This window comes from Peromyscus maniculatus, chromosome 17 (genome assembly GCF_049852395.1).
Source record: "Peromyscus maniculatus bairdii isolate BWxNUB_F1_BW_parent chromosome 17, HU_Pman_BW_mat_3.1, whole genome shotgun sequence".
Lineage (NCBI taxonomy): Eukaryota > Metazoa > Chordata > Mammalia > Rodentia > Cricetidae > Peromyscus > Peromyscus maniculatus.
This window is the reverse complement of record NC_134868.1, coordinates 58,632,695-58,649,220: the sequence shown is the minus strand read 5'-3', so window position 1 is coordinate 58,649,220 and position 16,526 is coordinate 58,632,695.

The window sequence follows — 16,526 nt, the reverse complement described above, 5'->3', positions numbered from 1 at the left end:
CAGGACACAAACTCTCTCTTACACACACACATGCACACACATCCCCCCAAAATAGTTGAGAGCAATTGAGGAAGATACCATACCTGATAATGACCTCCATCTACATACACACATATGTGCCTGCCCATCTTTATACACACATACACACATGAATACACACACACACACACACACACACACACACACACACACACACACACTTGTCAAAGAAAAGACAGCATGGAGTCAGTTTTACACAAAGGTCTTTTGTACATCTTTATCTGCTTGCTTTTAGTACCTTTGTTGTATCATTTTTAAGGCTAATTATCCAGATTGTCAGAAAATCCCCCTCTTTTTTTCTGATTTAAGCAGACTGGGCATCTGGTAGCTTCCTGCAGAATCAGTAGGTGAGGATTCCAAGTGCCAGGTGTGGATGGTTAGTGTGGGAACAGGGAACATGTCCACCACAAGTCCCACCCAAGTCCCCAGCCGAGTCTGTGGCCTGGAGACAATCCAGGCCTGTCTTCTTCATGTGAGCAGTGCAATGGAAACCCACATAGACACAAGACTCCAGGCCTTCCCCTGCCATGGCAAGCTGCGTAATGTTGCAAAGCCTGGTTTACCAAAGACCCGCCCCAGTTTTTTCAGGCCCACAGAGGGTGCAGCAACTATCAATTAAATCACCATCAGGGGCTGAGCTGAAACCCTTGCCATGAACATCTGTTGTATTTGTGTGTTCACATATGTGTGTACACCATGAGTTGCCCTGGGTTTGGAGCACCAAAGTTCACTTGTTTTTATGAGACCAGGTCTCTCACTGTCCTGGAACTCAACAAGGAGGCTAGTCTGCCTGGCCAGTGAGCTGTGGGAATCTACCTGTCCCCACCTCCTCGGCACTATAATCAGACATCAGCACACCTGGGTTTTTCAGGTACACTCAGGGGTTCAGATTCATGTCTAGCACACATAAGGCCCTAGAATCTGGTACTGAGAAAAATAAAGATAAAATTCTTTTCATTCCCACCATCACAGTGGTCACTGCATCTGTCCCAAGGATAGCGATGCTCCAACAGAGGCTTGTCCTGGATTTTCCAAACAGACAGATAAACAGAGAGCCTCTGTGTGACGAGTCGGTGGCATCCACAGGGTCTCAGGAGAGCGTTTTCGCTGTGAGAAAGGGAGGAAGGGCTTGGGAAAGGCAAGAATGTGGGTTTCACCGGCGCCCGGAGGAAATACATGCTGCCATCTCTCCACATCTTCAGGAGAGGACTGTGGTCATCCCTCACACTTTTCCCTTCAGTGTGTACTGTCACAGAACAGCATGAACTCTTGTGGAGGTGTGTAGCACGAATCTTAAAAGGTCTTATTAGCCGGGCGTTGGTGGCGCACGCCTTTAATCCCAGCACTCGGGAGGCAGAGGCAGGCGGATCTTTGTGAGTTCGAGGCCAGCCTGGGCTACCAAGTGAGTTCCAGGAAAGGCGCAAAGCTACACAGAGAAACCCTGTCTCGAAAAACCAAAAAAAAAAAAAAAAAAAAAAAAAAGGTCTTATTAGTAAAAACAAACTCAGAGCCACGTATTGGGGTGAACACTGAAAGATCAGAGGAGCAGAACAAGCCACAGCCACCTCACCTCACCAGTTCCTCAGCTGACCCTGTTTCCTCAGACTGGAAGCCTCTGGGTCCTCATCCAGAATGAATCTCAGCTGAACTGCTGCTAAAAGTCTAAAAGCTTAACCAACCCTAGTTCCTGGTTTTCACACCTTATATATCTTTCTGCTTCCTGCCATCACTTCCTGGGATTAAAGGCATATGTCACCATGCCTGACTGTTTCCAGTGTGGCTTTGAACTCAGAGATCCAGACGGATCTCTGGCTTCAGAATGTTAGGATTAAAGGTGTGTGTGCCACCATTTTCTAGCCTCTGTATCTAGTGGCTTTTCTGTTCTCTGACCCCAGATAAGTTTATTAGGATGCACAATATTTTAGGGAACTCAGTATCACCACAGAGGTATGCAGCTTTGGAAGTGGCTCAGCTTCTCTTTCTTACTTGTTGACATTTGGAAATATTGTGTCCTCACCCCATGACTCCATTAGCCTCCTCTGTGCCTGGGACTGCACAGCCATTGTCTCCAGGTAAGATGCTGAGAGTCTCTGTAGATGAGTTTGTTAGTGAGTCTCTCTAAGAGAAGACAGTTGAATTTTAATAGGGAGAGATATTACCCTTCTCGGCCGGGACTGGCATGCCTGTCTCTGCTCAAGGCGGGTGGATGCATTCACTTGGCCTGGGATGGAGTCTGCCCCTGCACCAAGATCTCACTGGCACCTATGAGGGGCCTCTCACACCTCCAGCTGTTTTGAATGGTCCTGTAAACTATTAGCAGTCTTCACAATCTCTGTTTCAGCCTGTAATAGGGCGCTCCCCATATAAAAGACTTTGGCACAAAACCATGGCATGGCCTGGTAGTTAGGATCCCCAAACCACAGCCTTTGTGATGTTGGCTAGAGCTCCTTGGCAGTTATCAGCCAGGGAGGTAGGGAACAGGGACATCGTCACAGACCAAGCCATTGTCTACCTCACCTCTAACTGGTAACTACCCATCTCTGTGATGATGAGCAGAGCCTTGGCAGTTTAACCTTCCTCCCTCGGCTAATAATTTTCTTCCACAGCCTGATGTGGTGGCCATGTCTGCGGCTGCTGGCAGGTGTGGGTTTGGGTCTGGGGGTGGATGTGGTGGGCTCTTAGTGGGCTGCCATCTCAAGCCAATGATGGGGCTTCACATCCTGCCGGGCACACTCAGTGGAGCATCTCATGATTGCTCCACACGGCGGAATCATGGAAATAAGTCAGTGTGGGGAAATAATAAGCAATTGATTAAAATTGAGGAGCTGGCTGATGAGAAGATGTTCCCGGGTGATTCGTGTTAAGTGTGTAAAATCAGGTCATCCTCTGTGTTGCAACTGAGGGGCTCTCATGATGGACAAAACATACCTAACGATTAATTTGCCAATTAGCCAATGTTCAGTCATGGGGGGAGTCAGGAACCCAACTGGGGTGTACCCCATCCTCTCCATTCCCCATTCGGTCCCGAGAACCCATTCCATATAGACCTGGCAGTGCGTGTGGCTGTTTCATCACCTTTGGCTAAAGTTTAAACGAGTTTTTGACACACATGAGGAGGAACTGAGGACAGCACTTTTACTGGGGAGCCCTTGCAGGTTGAGGATGAGCCGAAGTCTTGGTACTTTCCAGGGCTTCTCCAAAGAAGACAGTAGCCAGACTCCCTTGAGCAGCTGCTGAGGGAGGGTTCAGACTGGGGTCACAGGCCTTGGGATCTTTGGACCATCAAGGTTCAGACTAGCCAAGCCCTGGCACACAGGAGCTCAGAAGTAGCCCCAATTCCTGCATGTATGAAGAGTGTCTACTTTGCTATGTACCCTCAGAGGTAAACATAAACCCATTGAGACCCCCAGCCCGAGCAAGCAGCTGAGGGGCCACTATTTCCTCTGTCCACTGATGCAGCTGGCAAAGTCATCTTCTGGCGGTGGCTGACTTACCAGAGTATGGCTTCGTGCTCAGTTGAACTGTTCTCAGCTAGGTTTATGTTTCTGTTATGTAGCCCGAATCAGGGAGACTTTTTCGGTAGACCATGGTGTTGACTTGCATGAATACGTAGAACAAGGCCAACCTTCCCTGAGTGTTTTGTGTTATAGTCCCAGAATTGGATGAATTCCACCTTGGGCCAGGAAGCTGATTTTAGTCACTCCAGAGGAAAGTTCCGAGATAAGGGCTCTCCAGAGGCATGCTGGGAAGGGGTAGACCCACTTTCTAGAGCATAACACGGTTCTGCCTGAATTCTAAGCCTGGAGTGTTGACATCAATCACAGCTGGCAGAAAGAGGTAAATTGAGAAAGGATGTGGGGAGTTTCCTCGGGCTTGGGGTTACTGCCTCCCAGGTGAGGGTGTCCCTGCCATATGGGATATAGCGTAGATTTTAGAAGGACTGTGTTTAAAAGACACTGATGAACTATCCAGAAGACATTCCATCAGAGACTCCTTTGGACCACTGAGAACAGCATGAAATCGAGGAGTTAGGAAAGGTCCAAGATAAGATTAGGAGCCTACATAATATGAGCTTCCAGTGGGCAAGTGACAAGAAGAAAGTTGATTCCAGGAAGCCATGTCAGAGCCTTGGGTAGGGCTGTCTTGTGTGGTATAGATACACACAGTATTGACATGGAGTCAGCCAAGCCTTTGCCATCAAATTCCCCCAAGGAAAAAAGGCAAGCAGAACAACCTGGGGAAAGATGCTCACTCCAGCCTGTGGCCTGGCCAGCTGGGAGCTCACAGCTGTTCTGCAGGAGAAAGCAGGCAGGCAGGCAGGCAGGCAGATCCTTGTGATGAGGAACAGAAAGACTTGGAGTGCCAGGAGAAAGTAGCAGTAATTAGGACACGCTTGGCAGGAAGTGGTGGTGACCAGAAGCCCTAGGAAGGGAGTGTTCGCAATCACACCTGAGCAGCTCTGAAATCGAGATGGATGCTCTTCAACCACTGAGGACCAGAGAGTGCCAACGTCTCTGGTCTTTCAGGAGTGGGAAGGACCAGTGTGTGTGGAAGCTGCTTCAGGAGTCAGGCAGCTTCCATCATCTCTGGCCCTCCACCACACAGGCCAGCAGTGGAGCTGGTCGGCGGTGGCCCTGGGAGCAAACTTAGTCGTACTTGGAATGAGAGACGCCCAGGTCTGTCCTCAGCAGCACCCACAGTGGAGTCCTGACCACACCTCCATGTTTCTTGCCAGTCCTGTGGTCTTTCAATATGACTTCAGCCACCCAAAAGAACCCTGGAGAAAGCTACGTGTTTAAAACCAGACTTGGAAGAGGGAGACTGGACAGGCGGCTCATCAGCTAAGAGCTTTGAAGAACAGTTTCAGTGAGATCCCAGAGTGGGAACTGATGCAAAGAAACATGTCCCCTCCCTTTCTGGAAGCGGCTTGTTGCTGGAAGGGCATGGTTACTCTGGGAAATGTAACTGTCTGACCCTTAGTTCTTGCTTTGTCCTCTGGAGGGGGGCTGTGGCGTGGGTGGCGTGGGTAGGTAGACCCCTCTTCCACCTATCCCTGGCTCTTTGTAAGTACCTGGAACAGAGGCTGTGCATGCCACGCCGACTCCTGGAAGCATCAACTCACTCCACTCCTTTCTGTTGAAGCGTGACACTCAAATTTGAGATGGGAGCAGAGATCAACAGCCCCTGTCAGCCGCTGTCAACCCAGGTGTGACAATGCCGTCTTCCTAAATTGCTGCTAATCTTCCGGAGCCCCCTCTCTCTCGGCACCCTCCACCGCGCTGTTTGCTCACATTCTGTTAACACTTGAAATTTCCCCTCCGAGGTGTCACTGTTTGCCATTTAGTAAGTAGGAGGAACCGGGAGAGCAGCACAAGCCCCGGATTTGGGGAACTGGAGAAAAGCTGATTAGCTATTCAGGGAGAATAATCTTATTGAGAGAGCAAGCACTGTATAAAGAATGCCATTCCCTTCCCAGTAACAATCTTCTAATTATGCTGTCAGGCTCGCTGTTCAGTTCTCCCCCGTGACGTTAAGAAACCCGCTTCTATGTTAAGAAAGAGATTTCCAGTTTCTGATGCTGTTTGCTGATTTTTATATATATATATTATTGTTTAAAGAATCTGTATGTATTAAAGCAAACATTAAAAAGTGATTCATGGGCTGTGTAATCAGGAGCGAGGAGGCACTTGGGCCTCCGTGGGGGTGGGAAGGAAGGGGTGCCCCGTGGGGTGCTCAGGAGCCCAAGAGTTAAACGGGGGTGGGGGTGTGCGTGAAGATTACAATTCCACGCAAGCATGCAGCCTTTGCGTAAGCGGTGGGATGCAGCTGCAAGGTGATGCGGGTCAGGAGAGGAGGTGGGAAGCAGCCCAGTGGTACGCAACATCCCAGCCCGTCGGCTCTCTTCTGTGGGGTGCGCTCTCCCGCACTCCACCCTGAAAGGCGAAGAAGAACCTCAGACTGCCAACCCCCAGATGCAATGCAGGCTCCCATGCCCACCTTCTGGCAGGAACACGTTGAAGGACAAGGAGCGTGCAGATAGGCTCCCAAGGACAGACTTGTGGTGAAGCTTGGTGAACCCCAAGTTTAATTAGGGCTGCATACAGGAGCATGGGCAACTTACAAGCAGCTGCATCACTGAGAAAAAATGTCTCAGTAACTGGTAACTGCTTTTGTATTCTGGAGTGTGCATGTAAAGGGTGGGGCTTAGGGCGTCATGCCCCTGCCTCTCCTGATGGAATGTTAGTGGGCCCAATTTTGTACAGGTCTATGGCAGGCAGTTGTGTTGCTGAGAGCCCAAGGGGGCAACATCCTCATCTATCACACTCTGAGTCAGGACAGCTCCTAGGACATGTGACACTGGCTGGAGGGGGGAGCAGGCATAGGACATTTTGGAACAACCATGGAAGAAAACTCGCTGGCCTGAGTGTACAGAAAGCCCTGGTTATTTGTACTTCTCCAGATAACTGGTGTCAGGGAGAGAGGCCTGCAGAAGTCAGGGGGCCTGGACTCAGACCAGAAGAATGAGGGGGTGGAGAGCCCACTGCGAACCACAGAGGCAGAATGGTCCCGTCTTCTTCCCGGGGTGGGTGAGAGGACAGCCCTGAGTTTACTCAGAGAGCTGTGTGAGCCCCTGTGTCTGTGGCAGAGACAAGGTAGCAAGACCCAGGAGCACCGTTCCCAGATCACTCTGGCTCTCTGTGAGTTCGCAGAGCCACCGTTCAGGGAAGGCTGCAGAAGACATTGGGAGAAGCTCGCATGAATACATGTGCTCTTTGTTACCAAGGATAAGACTTCCCAGGAAGGTGCCAGGTGGGCAGTGGTGTGCCTGAGCTCCAAGGTGACCCCTTGCCCCTGTGAGGATACAAGTCAGTGTCTCACACCACAAAGAAGAGTTGAGTTACATTGAAGGGCTGTCCGTAAGGCCATCAGGCGTGTCCCACCCTTTGACACTGCAGCATGCCATTGTCATTTACAAAGTTCAGGCTCATTAGGTTAGTCTTGTAATTTTCAGTCCGGATACATTGATAACTATCCTGGGCCTCATGCAGCCGCATGGCTACAGGGTAGACACAAAGAGCCCAGAATGTAGTAGGTCTACCAGAACGTAGTAGGCACTCTATGCGTTATGTGCTTCCTTTAGTGAGCTGGCTCAGGGTGGGAAAGACCTTCCTCAAGCTCATTTCCACATTGTCTCCCCTCTTGTTTTATTTTAAATGAGGAACAAGGGCACGGATTTCAGGAGACAAAAAGATAGCGAACTTGAACCGTCAGGGCTCCGCCTTTCCGGTTGCTGAGCTCAGCCCTTCCTGTTCTTTTCATTCTGGACTGGACAGAGAGCTAGGCAAGGAGCTCAGCCCACCCTGAGCTCTGGGCTGTGGAGGAAGACCTCATCTGGGAGCAGTCTTTGTCTGATCTGTGGACAAGCCTTAGGTTGCCTTTGTGGTCTCCTCCTTCATTATTAACCTGTTCGTATTCTGCCTGATGCTGCAGTGGGTCCCTTTGAACACATGTATTACTCACGTGTGTCAGGAGATTTAAAAGATACATTTCCTGAAGTATTTCTAGATCAAGATTACGTGCATTTATATTTTTAAAAGATTTCACTGACACATACGGATTATGCATTTCTAGGGTACAATGTGGTAATTCAATACATGGATATGTCTGTACCAACAGTAACGCCGTGGTCTCCGGGAGCATGTGTGCCTGTGTTTCTAGCCTTCCAGCTCCTTTACTCCAGTTCTCTATAAAATACAAAGTGATTTGTGACCTCAAACCACCCTGCTGCACTCAAGTGCGCGAGAACCCAGTCCTTCCAGATGACTGTTTTGGCACCTGTCACCAAGACCCCAGTGACTGACCACTGTTCTCTGTAGATCTGTACCAGGGACCCCATGAGAGCGTGGCTTTCCTACCCCCACACACACCAGCTCAGTCTGCCTCCCAACTTTTTTTCTCTGCTGAGCTGAGAGAGCAGTGGCATGTCAGTCCAGTTTAAATTGGCATTTCTCTCTTTGTGAGTTGGAGTTGGGAGTTTCTGGGAGAGACACATTTGAGCTTCATTTTCCATGAGTGTCTACATGCATCCCTTGGTGACTTCTCTTGGATGGCTGGTCTTCTGCTCATGGATCTGTAGGTCTTTATCTACTAGACAAATTAGCACTTTCCCGTATGAATTCAAATATTTTGACTCAGTTAGCCATTTGTCTTCTCTCTTTGTTCCCGCTTCTTCTTTTAATTCAAATTTTTCTTTTTTTTTTTTTTTTATGTAAGGTTAGGCAAAGATTTCTTGAGTATGACACAGACAGCATGGTCCATAAAAGACAAAAGAAAAGTGACAAATTGAATGTCACCAGGATTATGAAGTTCTGTCCTACAAAAGGGTACTGTTCAGAGAATGAAAGACAAGACACGGGCCAGGAGGAAGTGTATCTGACTGGGGAAAGAAGAAAGAAAGAAAAAGGCTTGCATCTAGAATACGTAAAGAATTCTTAAACTCAGGAACAAAAAGACAAATGACCCAATTAAAAATAGGCAAAAGGTTTCAATAGAATCTCACCAAAGATATTTTAGCAGCAGCTAATGGAGCTGTAAAGACATTCATCGTTCTTAATCGACAGGAAAAGGATGTAAAAACTACAGGAAAATACTTGGGCCCAATTGGATGGCAACACTATTAAAAAATAAAACCCAGACAATAAATGTCTCCTAAACTTGGGGTTGGGATCGGAAGAAAACTTGACCTGACACCTTCTATAAGGGTTGAGCAAACTGATCATGTAGCTCAAGGATTCTGAATCCTGGGGGTAGGGATACCTGGAAAAAAAATGGGAGTGCGGGCTAGTGGCTGACGTCAGAGCTCGGTGTGCAGAGCTCAAGCTGTGAAGCGCTCAGGTGTCTGTGTGCAGGTGGGGGATACAGGAAGTGTGGGATAGCCACAGGGCGAAGTGCAGTTCTGGAAGACAAGGAACAGGGGAACGATGCACACAGTGTCATGACCAATTCTTCAAACGTTGCAGGCAATAGAAAAGACAGGAGACAAGAGCACACTGTACGTCTGTTTATAGTAATGTACCAGAAAAGCATTCTGGTCCTCAGTAACAGACATGGTGTGATCACACTCCGGGTTTGATGGGCAGGCTGTCACCTTGATTGTCACGCTATCACATGGGCACAGGCTTTTAGGGCTGTCAATCATTTGCTATATACCTTATATATACCCTCATGAAATTTTGTTCAAAGACCAGGAAAACCATGTGTAACAGCAGTCTTTTAAATGCTGCAGTTTTACATTTATTTGTTGGTTTTGTGTGGGGTGGGGGCCACTTGAGAGAGTTGGTTTTCTCCCTCTGCCATGTGGGTTCCGGGGATCAAACCCAGGGCCTAATGCTTAGCGACAAGCCCCTTCCACCACTGAGCCATCCCACGGGCCCTTAGCAATCCGTTATTTTGTGAGTTCTAGATCATGTAATTTTAACTCACTCTGGTTATGAAAAATATTTCTACTTTTTTTCCTCTAGCGTTTTTTTGTAAGCCTAGACAAAGACTCCTCAGCTATCACAATTAAGATATATTTTCTTGTATATAAAATTGATCTACTTGGAATTCATTTAGATATATAGTATAACACTTAAGTTTAGATATTTTTCCAGCTGGGCCAACATGTCTTGAAAAACAAATCTCTTCTACAGGTTTCTGAAATATTATTTACCAGATAGGAAGTTCCTGTACCATTCCTCAACTTTTTTTTTTGATCTCTCTCTCTCTCTGTCTCTCTGTCTCTGTCTCTGTCTCTGTCTCTCTCTCTCTCTCTCTCCTTTTTATATCAATACCTCAGATAGGAAGTTCCTGTACCATTCCTCAACTTTCTTTTTTGATCTCTCTCTCTCTGTCTCTCTGTCTCTCTGTCTCTCTCTGTCTCTCTGTCTCTCTGTCTCTCTCTCTCTCTCTCTCTCTCTCTCTCTCTCTCTCTCCTTTTTATATCAATACCTCAGTATCATCACTGTAGCTTTGCGTGGTGTTCAGTCATCTCTTCATTGCTTTCATGTTCTTTTCCATAAGGAATTTAGAATCAGCACACGCGTGTGCAGACAGTCCCATCACTTTTGTGGGGCACTACTTCAAAGCCCTTAAATGTGGCGACGGCAGAGCTGTGTGACGTGAGGCGTTCTCTCTCAGCCTCAGAGCCCTGTGCTCCCTGGCTTCAAGTGGTTGAAGATGGATCAAAATCTTTCTTCTGAGGTGAGACCCTGGAGAGAAAACATTTGGGGCTAATCATTTGTGCGGGGGCCGTAGGTGGTTGCATGTGTGCGCACATTAGTGGGGGATCAGACTACAACCTTAGGTGGCATTCTTCAGGAGCCTACTTTATTGATTTATTTTTTAAAATAAGGGTTCTCACTGGCCTGCAGTTGAAAAATCAGACTAGGTTGTGGGCCAGTGAATCTGGGGGCCTGCCTGTTACCATCTCCATGTGCTTAAAGGACCAAGTCTCTGTAACTGGGGTTGGGGGGTAGGGGGCATTGGCAGCAGCCACAGAGAGCCAGGATTTCCTTAGCAGAGTCAACTGGTGTGTGACGTTTCAGGGCTCAGGTACCCCAGGTTCTTGGGTGGAACACCTGTTTTCCAGGTCTCTTAGTACTGACGTGAGGAGTGAGTCTAATTCAGCAGTGGGACATGAGTTGGTCTTGCTAGCCCTTGGTCCTAAAGTGGGATTTCATGGAGCTGGCAGCAAAGTAAGGGCTGTGGGTGTGTGTGTGTGGTAATTTCTTTCCTCCCCGGTGCCATCTAGCCTGGGGTGGGTGCTGAGGTACAACATGCCAAGGACAAAAGAGCCCCCTCCAGCATGTTACCATACTTTGAACGATAGGAAGTAGTCCTCCTGGACATGGAGAGCTGGGAAGAAAGAAAGGGAAAGAGAAGAGCCTGTTCCATATTCTTAGAATTGCTAAACTGCTCAGGACTCTCTCCAAGGCATGGTCCTAATTAGGGAGGCACGACGCATCCATGCAGCTTGCTGGACACGGTGCTGACCTCAGCCCCACAGGATGATGACCCATCACAGAGAGCATCAGAAGGGAGGGCGGGGAGGAGGAAGGGTGGAAAACTCAGGCCCTGGGACCCCCATGGTCACCACACACAAAGCCAATTGCCCTCCCAGAACTTGGTTATTATGTGCCTGCCATCGTTTCTCACACTTCCGGTCATGCCCGTTTGAAGAGCCATAGATGAGGTAAGATGGAGTGGGCGCTCCATCCACAGCACAACTGTCACAGCCAGCATTCACCTTCGCCTTGCACACCCTGTCCTGTGATCCCCAAACACGTTCCAGATTTCTGATGTTCCCTGCTTGGGAGTTAACTGGGGGCCCTTGGTGTCTTATGATCTGTTGGTTGTAAGTCTGTGTTGTCCTGTGTTAGAACCATGAGATGCCGTGAATTTGAGGCCTTGAGAAATCATTTCTTCATGTATTGTTCTCTTGTTCATTTGTGTGTGTGAACACACACACACGTGTGTACTCTTGCATGAATGCACATGCGTGTGTGTGCAGGGCAGAGGCCAACTCCTGCTGTCTTCCTCAATTGCTCTCCAACTTTTCTTCTGAGGTGGCCTCTTACTGAACCTGGAGCTTACAGACTTGGCTGTGCTAGCCGGCCAGTGGGCGACAGGGGTCCCCCTCTCTCCACCTCACCGGCTAGTATTACAAGCATTTGTAGTCATACCCAGCTTTCTTCTTTTATGTGGTTACAGTGGCTCACGGCTGTTCCCAGCTTTTCACGTGCTTGCTGGGCATCCGAACTTGGGTCCCCACTCTTACAGAACAAGGACATTGCTTACAGAGCCATCTCCCCAGGCCCCTAGCTCAGGAGTGGGATGCTGCCTGCTGTTCTGTGCCTCTGGAGTGGCTAAAAGCAAATTGATACAGGAGCTGAGTGAGGGCCATGGTCAAGCTGTGTCCTGTCTTGCCTGCTTCAAACCCCCCTCAAGAGCCTCTTGATGAAGTAGACTTGGTACCTCTGCAGTGTCCGCGAAGTCCGTTACGGGGCGTTTACTCTGGACTCCTCTTCCTCCATGCCCCAGCCCTCCGCCATCATCTTGTATGTTTTCCCGCATCCACCATACAGCAAGTCAGACTTGGCCTTGGTGCCAAGCTCCAAGCGGGGCCTGGAGTTCTGCTGGGGACGCGGAGGCAAGAAGAACCGCCGCCGTGTGTGGGGTACTCAGCAAAGACTATTGAGTGAAATGAAGAGAGAAGGAGGGATAAGGAAGGGCCGGGGTGGCAAGGAACAGAGGGAAGAGAAGAAGGGAGGGAGGAGAGGCTGGCTGGGTGGGGGTGGCCTTGGGAGAGCCGCCATCTCACTGTCAATCTCTCCCTGGGTTAAGTTCAGTGACTATATCGTGGGACTCCAGTCTGCAATTACAGTCAGAAGTGCTTTTTCACTCAGGTACATAATGACTCATGCTGAGAATGTAATTAAAATATTGTGGTGGTTTAAAAATAATACTCTATTAGGATAATACACAAGATGGCTAATTCAGGGAGCGTGCTTCCTGCTCTGATTGGGCCTGGGATAGACAGCAGCCCGGGCATTCCGTCTGCAGCACAGCGCCTGCCCGGGGTAAGCGCTTCTTCGCCTGGCTGGAGTGCGCGGCACGCTGCATGCTGGGTGGCTGACATTTGAGAATTTCTCCGCGCCCCAGAAGCTTCTGAAAGCGGGGGCCCGTCTTGACTCTGCTGTTTGAAGTCTGGGCCTTGGGCTGCAGCAAAGCTCCTTGAAATGCCACCTCTGGGCTGTCCCTGTGGAGATCGGGCTGGACACCTGCCCGGCGACCTTTGCTTCCGTCCTGCGGACTTCAGAGGTCAGGGTTCTAAGCTCCAAGACGTGGGCTCACTGGCTGGGTGGGAGACTCTTTGGGGGCCCAAGGCTGCATCACCCGCCCCCTAGTCTCAGCAGGGCAGGTGAGTTTCCGACATCTCTTTATTTTGTCTGGATCTGGAATCAATGATTCCACAACCAGTACTAACCGTAGCCACCGACACTGGCTGAGAACTGCCCTCCAGGCTTCACAGCCCCCCCCCCCCCCCCCCCCGTGGTCCGCCTCTTCCCCTCTCCTCATGGGAACTCATACAGTAGCCATGCCCAGACACTTCCTGTACCTATGTTACACCTTTATAATTGTGTCTACGGCCGCCACCTGCCATCTAATAAGCCCACATTCCATGTTCCTCACAAAGCCAGCTGCCCAGCCTGATGCTCAAATGTCTTATGGTACACGGTGAGAGCCTCCGGGGACTGTAAGCTGGCTGGTTGTTTCTGAAAAGACCCTTCTTCCTCAGGAGGGTAACTGTCCTCAGAGCTGGCGTGTGGCCTGGCTGGGTGACCCCATCAAACAGCACTGACCTCCAGGCTCCTCTGCCTCGGCCGCCATGCTGTTGTTTGTTTGTTTGTTTTCTTGGAAATGGAGTTGCTGGGTTTGGTCTCGTTTTGAAGATGAATGCAGGAAGAGCCGAGATCAGAAGGGCCGAGGAAGGCAGCTGTCCCTCCAGGAGAGCCACCTGCAAAGGTAGCCACCTCCTTGGCCCTGTGAGTTGGCCCTTATATGAGCTGTGAGCTCTGGGAGATGGGGGGATGCCTTCTGAGAAAGCTACACCAGGACTCCTGGGTGCTGTGTGAGGACCAGCTTTCTGTGCGCCTGTTTCTGTGTGCGTTGGTTTGGTCTTTGTGCTTCATTTTGGTTTTTTACTGAGACAGTGTCTCCCTGTGTAGTTCAGGCTATCCTCAAACTCTCCACCCTCCTGCCCTTGTCTCCTAAGTACTGACGTCACACACACACACACACACACACACACACACACACACACACACACACACCTCCCAGCCTAGCTCTGCTTTTCAGAAGCCTTTATGACAATGCAGCATTGAAGGGAACTGAAGGTCACTGAGAGCTGTGCTGATTAGTCACTTACATTGAAAAAAAGTGGATATTTCTGCCTAGAAACGGAGTTTTCGTAGCAAACTGTTTCCTCCAGGAAACAATTAGGGCCACTGTGCTGTTTGGGGTACTGGGAGTGGCAGGTGCTGGGAGCATTATAGAGGGTGCTCAGAAGGGCCACCTGCTGAGGATAAGATGGGCCAGCACTGCCCAAGAGCAGTGTGTGTGTGTGTGTGTGTGTGTGTGTGTGTATGTGTGTATGTATATATGTGTGTATATGTATGTGTATATGTATGTGTGTATATGTGTGTATATATGTATGTGTATGTATATATGTGTGTATATGTATGTGTGTATATGTGTGTGTATGTATGTGTATGTGTGTATGTATATATGTGTGTGCATGTATGTATGTGTATGTGTGTATGTATATATGTGTGTGCATGTATGTATGTGTGTGTGTGTGTGCAGGCGCACATGAGTAGACTCCTGCACCCCCAGCTTATCCTTTGTCTGATCTCATCTCTCCTCAGAAAGAACTGCCTGCCCCATTGCAAGGAACAGCAGGCCCAGGCAGCTCCTGCTCTTTCTTACCAGTGGCCCTCACTCCAGTCACCGTCCCATTCAGTGTGTGGTCACTGTGGTCACTATTGTCATCTGCTAACGAGGCCCACCAGCCTGGCAAGTTAGTTCTGTTCTTACCTGGCCAGAGAAGCTGGAGCTCAACACCTGTTGAGAACCCTTGAATTCAATGAGGAGGGGTATCTCTGGAGCCCCAGAAAGTTTCCATCAGCCTGCATCTAAAGGAGCAGACCCTCTTCCTCCTGTGGAGGCCAGCCTCTCCCTGCCTTTCCTGCCCCCATTGCTCTCTTCCAGGTCTTCTCTGAATCTTCCAGGCCCTTGATGGTGCCAGACCTGAGAGCAACACATTTTCACATGTGTTCATCTCTTGTATAAGGCTGCTTTGAATCCAAAATCCCAGGTGACTCAGAGGTTTATGTTTTTCTTTGGGGGAAAAAATCACCCTGGAAAACAAGTATCTATTCTTCCCCACAGGCCAGCAAAAATGGAGTTGGCCCAGCTTCTACAAATACATACCCCTTAGGTCTAAGGGGAGCCAATGAGATAACCCCCAGCCCATCATCAGGTTCTAGAGGTGGGATACCAACCATACCTTCAGTCCACTCCAACGTCTGTAGAAAAGTCCCTGGAACGTAACGTAAAAGTCCCTGGAAGTTTGTGTCCTTATCTCAAACCATGCATTAGTGTTAGAAACAGTCTCATCCCATGTCTCATTGTGCTGGGACACAATGGAAGTTGCAGGGTCGTTCTCCATCCCACCGGTGCCCTAAGCTCTCCACACTGGTGTCAGGATAGAGCTCCCTGCCCACATGTTTGGTTCGTCTGAAAACAGAACTCCTTTGGATGGGCAGCCTAGTGCAGGATAGTGGAACTGTTCTGTGGAACTGTTCTGCAGTCCTTCCTACCCTGGGCTTCCCACACACCAGGATCTCTTCTGCCTTCCTTGGCCTTCAGCCTCTTCTGTGGGTGTTGGCTGCCTATAGAACATGGCTCACAGATTGTTTTTGTAGCCCACGTCTGTCTGACCATGTGAGCATCTTTGTATTTTGACTGCACTATGTTTGAGACGGGGCTAAATGAAGGCTGCTCCCCCCCCACCCCCCCACCCCCCGCTGCTTTGGGATCTGCTGTTTGCCCTGTAACTGCCTTCCTCCCCTTCATCCCGTTTGCTGCTTTGGCAGGCACCGAGGTCTCGGCTGTTCTTCCCATCTGGGGTGTCAGCAGCTTGTCCCCTTTGCTAATGACACCCTGCCTCCAAGGGGGTCACTTTCTTGTGGTTCTGACCACTTCTTGAAGGACCACGATACCAGGCATTCTCACTGGGGCCCTGTACTGTCCCCATCCTGGAGGCCACGGCTTGCATGCTCTGGTCCATCTTGGGTCCTTGGAGCACTGCAACATTGATTCCCCCACTGACTCTCACTGACAACCCAGTCTCGGCACTCTGCCTCCTGGACCACCAGCCAACTCACTGTGGCATCTCTGCAGCTTGAGAGCCACTCAGCACCTGGGTCTCTCACTCCCAGGTAAGTTAGCATCATGCTTCTCTGCATGTATAGGTTTGTCTGCTGATCGCAGGGTCCACTGCTCACTGGGTCCCCACGTACCTTCTCCTGGGAAGAGTTTTGTGCGTTTGAGTGTTTATGTATGGGCAACATCCTCAGCCCACTGGTCACTGCACATGGGGACAACTCCTGGACTGTCTTCATTCCTGCATAGGCTATACATACTATTCTAGAATTTCCTAACTTTCAAATTCTATTGCTGTTGAGAAATTTAAAGGCATTCCAATGTTTCTCCTGTGGTAATTATCCTTCCTTTTTCCCCTGAACATCTTTAGAATTTTTCTTGCACCCTCCCTATCTGTGGTCCCTGAATATTCCTGGCTAGGTCCGTATTGATCTGGTACCTGGGTCCAACACTCCTGGGCTCATCTGGTATTTGGAAATTGCCCATCTCCTCCTGTCTCT